At 28.8% G+C, this 9,074-nt stretch overlaps 1 non-coding gene across 1 annotated transcript; it reads right to left on the bottom strand.

The window, feature by feature from the left end:
• Positions 1-6,136: 6,136 nt before the first annotated feature.
• Positions 6,137-6,333, bottom strand: LOC145841790 (small nucleolar RNA U3). Its single transcript, XR_014370166.1, has one exon. It is a non-coding gene; the product is annotated as a small nucleolar RNA U3 (small nucleolar RNA).
• Positions 6,334-9,074: the final 2,741 nt, after the last annotated feature.

Genomic DNA, 9,074 nt, shown 5'->3' with positions numbered 1-9,074 from the left:
CATGCAGCTCCAAAATTCAACTTTTCAACATTTTGTCTTGAAAACTTGTTAACATTAAAGATGCAGATGACGGAAGCTGATCATTTCTAACCCGATCATTTCTAACCCGATCACTTCTAACTCGATCGTTTCTAACCCGATCACTTCTAACCTGATCGTTTCTAACCCATTTTACTTGTTAATTTTATTTTTGTTTTTTAATCTGGATTTCATGCAAAAACAAGCTAGTCTTAATAAAGTTATTGAAATAATAGAAAAAAGTACTATTTTTAGTTACTTTAAAACATAATGATTTTAATGTTTTACGTAAAAATATTTTAAGCACAAATTGTAATTTTAATTTAATTTACCATGATTTTAATTTATTTTTATTACATCATTTTTTGAATTTTTATCCTACACATAATTTCAATTTTTTTTCAGTATTTCATATTTATAATTTTTTCAATCTACTTTAACCGACGTTTTTCGTTAATCATATACAATTTACTAAATCATTTACTTTACAATATTTTGAACTCTTCTTTGTAGGAATTTAAAGTAAGCAGTTAGAACTATATTTGATATGGATTTTATTGTAATTCACATGACTATAATAATTTTAGCATAAGCAAAATTTAAAAAGTAAACCTTTACAATTGTAATATTCAGATACAAAAACCTTTATATTACGGTCTAAAAACTACATTGTAAATCTGACTTAAATGTTGTATTACTGCTGACCAATGTATTAACGTTTTTTAGTAGGTTAGTTTTAAGTTTTATCTCAATTACTTATACAAATTGTTCTACAACTTTCATAGGCCTATTAAGGTAATGGAATTCAAACAAACATTGGGAGAAATCAAATACTTTTGTTATACTAAGTGGAAAATCATGATTTTTAGATATTACCTAGCTATAAAAACAGTTATATCATATAACAAACCGCAAAAGTATGTTACGTCGATTGACCGTCTTGATTTCACATCATTAATAAATTCCTATTTAGTCCTAGAGCGAAAAAAAAAAGTCACTAATAATTAAACAGACATGTTTATTTGTATAACAAGTCCGATGTTAGCCAAATCTCGCCCATGTAATCTTCTTTAAAACATTCACCTAAATTTATAAAATACACGAAATGTTTCAACTACGTTCTAAATTAAAAAATGTCTACCTCTACTTTAAACTATGTATTAAACAATATACACTATCGTTTTAAGAACTTTGAATTTAATGATGATAATTTTAGATGAGTTCACCAAATTAATTTCGATTACTAAACTTTATTAACTGTATTATTTCAAGTTTAATATATACTGCTATTATTAATATTCTTAAAAAGTTGTATATCATATAAATTCGCCCTAAGTTTGTATGCAACTTGCCAATCTGGTCTCCATACTTAAAAAATGTATATTAATCATATAGAATCTCTTCAAAGAAAAAGTACGGAGGAGTAGTCTTTAAGGGCTGCAATACGCATCATATTTCTAACATTGACTATTATCAAAACTTAATATTTAATCTTTAGAAATCAAAAGACTTTTCCTAATGCTTTTTGAAACTAACTAACTACAATTAATTTATAATCCATTTTTATACCTTATTAAAATGATTAATTACAACGAAAATAAATCGAAAAATGCATGCAGTCATAATTATCTTTCAGTTTAAATGTCGAATTAGCTTTCAAACAAAACTAATCTTTGCAAAAAAAAAAATAACAACTTTGATTTAAATTCACTTGATTAAGATAAGATACTTTATATTATAAGCTATCAGTAATTTAAAAAGTTTTAAACTTATAAACCATTGTTTAATATGTAGGATTTTGTTCATTCAATAGTTTGGTTTTATTAGCAGCGCCTTTCCTCAGTAAATAATAAATAGTGATGTACCGGACTCACTATCCGGGTCCGGCCGGATATTGCCATTTTTGTCTGATATCCGGATCCGGCCGGATTCTAATTTTTAAAAAAAGTCCGGATCCGGTTCCGGCCGGATTCTTATTTTTAAAAAAAAGTCCGGATCCGGTTCCGGCCGGATTCTAATTTGAAAAAAAAAGTACGGATCCGGTTCCGGCCGGATTCTAACAGAGATCCGGCCGGACCCGGATCTAGTTAGTAAAAAAGAGCATACTGATTTTTTTTTTTTCAAAAACAAACCCTGTGTAAATTGTTAAGAGTCATTTTCGTCAGTTAAAATTAAACACCTACCGTGATTGGCTCATTTTGTACACGTGACTAATTTACATTTGTTTACATTTAAACTATGAAATAAACATTTCAGAAATGCAACTCTTTACATATGTTGTAAAATAGAAAACTTTGGAATGAATACTTGCATTATTTACTGTTTAAAGTTGAGCTCAGAGAATATTTAGAGTTAATACGGTAATGTACGAGCCAATGAGAATCATATGACGAAATGTTTCAAACTAAATACTGATGCAACAAAACATTAGAACAACACAGGCAGTTTATATGTAAGCAGTTAGTTAGTTTGGTGTGCAGCTTGAAGCAACAAAAAATCTTGAACTTTTTTGTGAATGCTTATTGTAAGTAGTGTTTTGTTTTAAAAGTAAATATTTCAACTGGTGTTTAATTGTTTAAATATTTAAGCCAGGTTTATAGTTTAATAGTTTATTGAAAATTTTACAGTTTCTTGTTTACTAAAAGTTTTATTTAATTTTTAGTTTATTGTTTTAAGTCTTTTTATATCGATTTAAATAGCTTCCAGTTTTTAAAGTGTTACCAAAATAATTAATAATTTTGTATATGCTAGTATTTCTTGTTGTGTTTTATATAGAAGATTCATCACTCAAAACTGTCGTGTCTGATTATAGAAAGTAGTCTCAGTTAGAATTTGGTATTTGTTAGATATTAATTAAATAAGGTAGGATTTATTTATGATGGGTAGTACTAATAAGTTAAGTGTACCACAATCAGTCCACAACTTTACTACCAAATTGTCAATCTTTGCTAGCTGTTCTACTGATTATTAGATTAAAGTAATTTTTCAGTTTTTAAAAACCTCATTCTGACTCAGGCTTGTTTATACTCAGTCTAGCTAGTTTTATTGACTTAAACAGTGGCAAACCTGCTAGTTTAAAAATTTTTGGGAATTTTAGAAAATCTTGGACTGCCTCAGGCTAGTTTAGTTTTTTATAAAACTCAGGCTAGTTTTCTTTAAGATTTTGAATGAGTTTGAGCTGAACCAGTTTTCAATATTTTGTAATTTTCTAGTGTATTTTTTTCAAGAACTTGATTTCAGATTTTTAATTGTAAATAACACCTAAATTTGTAAACCTTGTGGCTAGCTGTTCTACTAATTATTAGATTAAAGTTCTTTTTTTTCAGTTTTTAAAAACCTCATTCTAACTCAGGCTAGTTTATACTAGTGATGTACCGGACTCACTATCCGGGTCCGGCCGGATATTGCCATTTTTGTCTGATATCCGGATCCGGCCGGATTCTTATTTGAAAAAAAAGTCCGGATCCGGTTCCGGCCGGATTCTAATTTGAAAATAAAGTCCGGATCCGGTTCCGGCCGGACTCTAGTTTGAAAAAAATGTCCGGATCCGGTTCCGGCCGGATTCTAATTTGAAAAAAAAGTTCGGATCCGGGTCCGGTACATCACTAATAATAAACCAGTTTTCAAAATTTTCGATAGATATTTATTTGACCTGTATTCTTAATGTGCTTTGGACTTTAGATTTGAAATTTAGTGGTTAGTCAATGCACTTAAATTTTTGATTTTTTTTACAATTCTTTCTACCTTAATTCCAATAATGTTTATTTTAATTTATCGATTATGCTTTGGCGAAGCGACAAAAATAATTGATAAATAACAATGATATACTAAACAGTTGCACAAATGCACAAAACCTAACTCTAAAGATCAGGATGTGATATGTCCGGTTGATGTTTAACAAGAAGAAAATTTATTCATGAATTTTTTAGTTTGTTTGAATTTTGACATTCTATTATGTTCTAATTGAAATTTATAAAAGTAACCCTGAACCTTATTTAGATGTAGAAAAGCGTGATTCAGACTGTTTTGCTGATTGTTGCACTAAAATCATTGTAATAATTTACTAAATCGTCTAAATATGTGTTGCTGAATATTGCAGAGAAGATTTTTTGTTTAAAATAAATTGTAGGTTAAATCTAAAAGGATAAATTGTGCAGCTGTATTTGGTTTTATTGGAACTCATTGACCGTTGAAAGAGTTGATATTAAAGTTGCTTATTATGAAGTTAAAACCAAATTCGTTAAAAACCTTCTCCTTCAAATCATAAATAAGTCAATTAGTATTATACTAAAGTGTTGATTTCTTTTGCTATTAATCTATAAAAACTAGGTAAAACTGTATTTTTTGATTTTAAGGTATATAAATTTGTGTCTCTTTGTTATGTGTCATTCAGAGTAAGTCGCCCAGATTTTGATGCCTGGGTCTAGCGTACGACAACAAACTTCCAATAACAATAAATATCTAAAATTAAATTTTAACAGAAAGTATCTGAACATTAAGTTTTATTTTAAACAAATTAAACTAAATTTTATTAAAAAAACAATTTTGTTGAGGTTAGCTTTTTTAAACAAATCCTTATTAAAAAAACAACAAATAAACACATTAATACAGATCAGGTTAACAATTGTCGGGTTAGATCAGGTTAAAAACGATCGGATTAGTGATGATCGGGTTAAATATGATCGGGTTATAAATGACCGGGTTAGAAATGATTGGGTTAAAGTGGGTTAGAAATGATCTTATTCGAAAATATCTTATTAGAAATGATCGGGTTGGAAGTGATCGGGTAAGAAATTATCGAGTTATAAGTGATCGACTTATACATTATCGGGTTAGAAGTGACCAGATTAGAAGTAATCGAGTTAGAAATGATCTGGTTATAAGTGACCGGGTTAGAAATGATCGGGTTAGTAATGATCGGGTTAAAAATGATAGCGAGTTAGAAATGATAGTAAACCGCAGCTGACACAGATTGAGCTTGCAGCTCTAATTTTACGAACATTTTTAACATCAAATATAAAAGTTTGAAGAAAACTAATTTAGCAAGGAAATTAAAGACGTTCATATACACATTTGGCTGTATTTTTTGTACAACTTCATGATTACATAACTTTCTTGTTTTTTTAGGTAATATAAAAAACTTATGCCATTTAAAAGCTCAGTTCCTCAACTTTAAAATAAAGTTATTTTGACGTAGTTTAGTGTTGTACAGCTGAAGCAGGGGCTGAAATCAGCGTATTTAAAGTCTTAAACTCTAAAATCAATAAAAAAAAAAGCATAATTTTTCATTCTTTTAGGTAAAGCTACAGCTCCAGGGTTCCACCCCACGCGACGCCCCTGATTAGAAGTGATCATGTTAGAAATGATCGGGGTAGAAATGATCGGCTCCCGCACTGTGCAGTGCATAAAGTATGCTAATCTCTTCTGTTATCATGTACTCTCTTTCTTTATGACGTCATAAAGCTTCACACGAACGTTAGCATTCAGAATATCAAACATTAATACATGCAACTCATGTTAGTTAGATCCTTCTACAAGGTGAACGGAAATGAAGACGGTTTGAACACATAACTTGATGTGTGAAACGTGTCTTGCCGAAATTCTTGTTACGCAGAAAGGCACGAAGCACAATCTGATTCGTCCCCTAAAAGAAGGATCTCACCTGATGTTTGAATCAGATCTTATTCATAAAATTAACTACAAAATTTAGCGGCGAGCTTTGTTTAAAAGTCTATTCTGATCCATGTACGTTTCTATGGGAAACTTTTTTGCAATAAATTAAAAAATGTTACTCATAGTAAATGAAAATAGTTTCTTTTGCATTAAAAAATATTATAGTTTAAAGCAATTGATTTTTTGCATTATTAAGTTTTCTCTGGAGAAGCAAAGATTTCCTTACTTCAAATTAAAGCATAAATTACTTTATAAAAAGTTTATCAAACATAATACAAAAAAAGGCATTTGTAGCTAATATAAAATAATCTAAATATTCGTATTATTTAATAAAATTTTAATTTATACCTAATTATATCATGTTTGAAAATAAGCTTATAACAACATATAAAAGTTTTCTTGTGATTTTAAACGATAATATATAGCCCCACTAGGCTGGTTGTTGGTCACTCAGAAAGAGCGATTTCCCTCCACTGCTGCCTTAACAACAGTGGAACAGTCATTACGACACTCAGCAAGCTGAAGTCATTTTCCTGCTCAGAAAACCTCTCCACAATTCATCATCGTGAGTGGTTGACCGTCATTGTTAAATAACATTCGTGAGACACATACTTTAGAAATGATCCCTAAAAGTATGATCTTGAGATTTCATCGCAGATTTTAAATATGTTTTTAAGTGTGTAAGCTACAACTTAGATGTTTACTGTTGTGACATCACAAACGATAGAGCTTTGTTGTGACGTCATATCAGAGAGAGAGAGAGCACTATTAAATAAAAACTGTAACTTAATAAAATTTAAGCGCTATATCATACAAATAATAAACTAAATGGTATTTTTAAAATTGAGTAGTTTGCCTATACCGTTTTCTTTACTGTTAACTTGTTGTTTTCCAAATAAAGAAATAAACAAAGGTTAATGGCTAAATATCTAGTTTTTATTTGTATGAAATATTTTACAAATCTATTTGTGTTGGAAACGTTATGTTTCAAAATAAATATCAACATTTTGGTAAACTTACAATTCCTACCCATGATCAATTTCCACCCGCACACTTTCCACCCACGTACAACTCCCACCTTTTTTTTGTCTTTACTTATTGATCTTTTTTTTTTATCACTGTTACCCTTAACCCTTACCCTTGGTCGGTTCTCAGATTTGATCAATTTTGAATTGTGCGGGTGGGAATTATGCGCAGGTGGGAGTTGATCGCGGGTTGGAACTGAGCGGTTCTACAAATTTTAAACGTTATCTAGCATTTAAATTTATTGATCAAATTAAAACTTACTTTGAAACATTGAAAAGCATTTGTGTTGTGTTAACATTTTATTTAAGTAGAGTATTTCTAACCTTCCTTTGGTACATCAGTTTATGAAGAATAAATAAATTACCTCCAAAAGTAAACTTGTAATTCAGTTAAAGATGATTAAAGGAAAAATATTTTGAAACCTTTGCATAAATAAAAGTAGAAATTTTCGCAATTTGGCAGAATAATCTAGCAAAATTTATGTTAACAAATATCCAAAAGAATGTTTTATACTTTATAACCATTGTCAAGATTAATACGGAACTGTAAGTTTTAAAATTCAATTACTTTGTAAATATCAGCGTATTTGTGCAAGAAAATCGATGTTACAGGGAAAAAATATTTTTAAATAAAAGCTTGCTTAAAAGTAAATAAACAAATTTCAAATTAAGAAAGTTTATTTAACTTATTTAATATATAACTGAACCAAAACTAGTTAGTAGTGATCTACTAAATCTTAAGACTTCGGTTAGACCCAGCCGGTTCGGGCCTTTTTGGATTCTATAGATCACTTTAAGCTTTTTGAATAATACTCATTTATTTTTCAAAAGTTAAATGAAATGTTAAACTGTTTAGAAGAAAATTTAAATAAAAATAGAATAGGGCGTAACACGTACAAGGTTATAAAAAAGCAAGCAGTCTAAAGTTTAAAACGAGTGTAAGTTATTTTAATGTCAATTAACTTATCTTTCAATTTGCGGTTACTTGTAAGTTTAACTTCGGTTTTTCTTTTACGACTGACATTAATTCTAAATTCTAAACTCACTTCGAACACACCTCTAGAAATTTCAAGTTATTCTCTATGTTTGAATTTTAACACGGTATAGCACTAAAAAACAGCAACTCTTCAAAATATTTGTCCGATATTTTTTTTTCTATGTAGGAGATGCTCTTGCCTACAGAGCAGGTATACTTGTTTATGACACTTGAGTTTAACATTTCTGAATACTAGTATTCAAACACATTTTTAGTAATAATGTTGGTTTTTTTTACTTTGTATTTTTCAAAAACAATCATTATTCGTTTTAAGAGTCTGACAAGTAATTTTCTAACTAGATTGTTGTAAAATACGAACATTGATGGATTTCAAAGTTTTCACCAGTATTAGTTTTTTGTTATTATTTGAAATATAAATTATCGATTTTATGGGTTTCAAGAAAATTCTTTAATCCATTTAACATATTATTTTTTTAAATGAGTTTATGACTTTTTATACCTAAGTTATTATTTTATAGCTTATAAAACTCTAAAGTGTAAAAGTCTTTACCAGTTTTTATTTTTAGTTAAAGAAAATCTTTTTGGTTGTTCTATCTTACAGTTTAAAAATTATAAAAAAAATAATAATGATTTTATAGAATAATGCACATGCGATACGAAAACAAACTTCTCAGCTTCATATAAATAAGAAAGAAAAAATGTATAAAATTAAACAGTATATATTTTATAAAGTTTCAAAGTTTATAAATTACAGCTTTTTTATAGTTTTTGAACAGATATTTTATTAGAAATCAAACTTAAAGAAAGTTCAGGAACACTGAATAAAAAAAAGTTTACTGCAGTTTAACAAAAGTCACCTTATTATTTAGTATTAGATCATTGTTACTATTAATTAAGGGCAATAACTTTTTTTTTATAACTGCGGACCTAGTTCAATTTATTCTATGGAAAATATTTCACGTCCGCGACTTATAAAAGCCCTTTTAAAGATAGAGTTTTGAACACAGTATAAAAGTAGGATAGATTATATTTGTTACACTCTCAAATAAAATTAAGTGATTAGTTAAGGCGTTTAATCTCAACGGTTTGCATAACTGCTCTTAATTTATCATCATATATTTAGTTTATCACTACAGTAGTTTATCTTTGCTCGTGAACCTACTTCGGTTCAAATAACTTTTTTGGCTATTTCTTGCAAGAATATAAAAAGTAAATTTCCTTATAGGTAACTCATTTCATTTATTTTAGTAAGGTTTTTCTCAGGTCACCTCAGTTCAGTAAAATCTTTTCTGGATAGCTCAGGCCTAAACATTAATTTAATTTTTTTCTAACCATGTCTTTTAAGGTTATCTTGTTAATTT

This window comes from Thalia democratica, chromosome 7 (assembly GCF_965202585.1).
Source record: "Thalia democratica chromosome 7, ktThaDemo2.hap1.1, whole genome shotgun sequence".
NCBI classification, from domain to species: domain Eukaryota; kingdom Metazoa; phylum Chordata; class Thaliacea; order Salpida; family Salpidae; genus Thalia; species Thalia democratica.
This window is presented reverse-complemented; position numbering and strand designations above follow the sequence as displayed.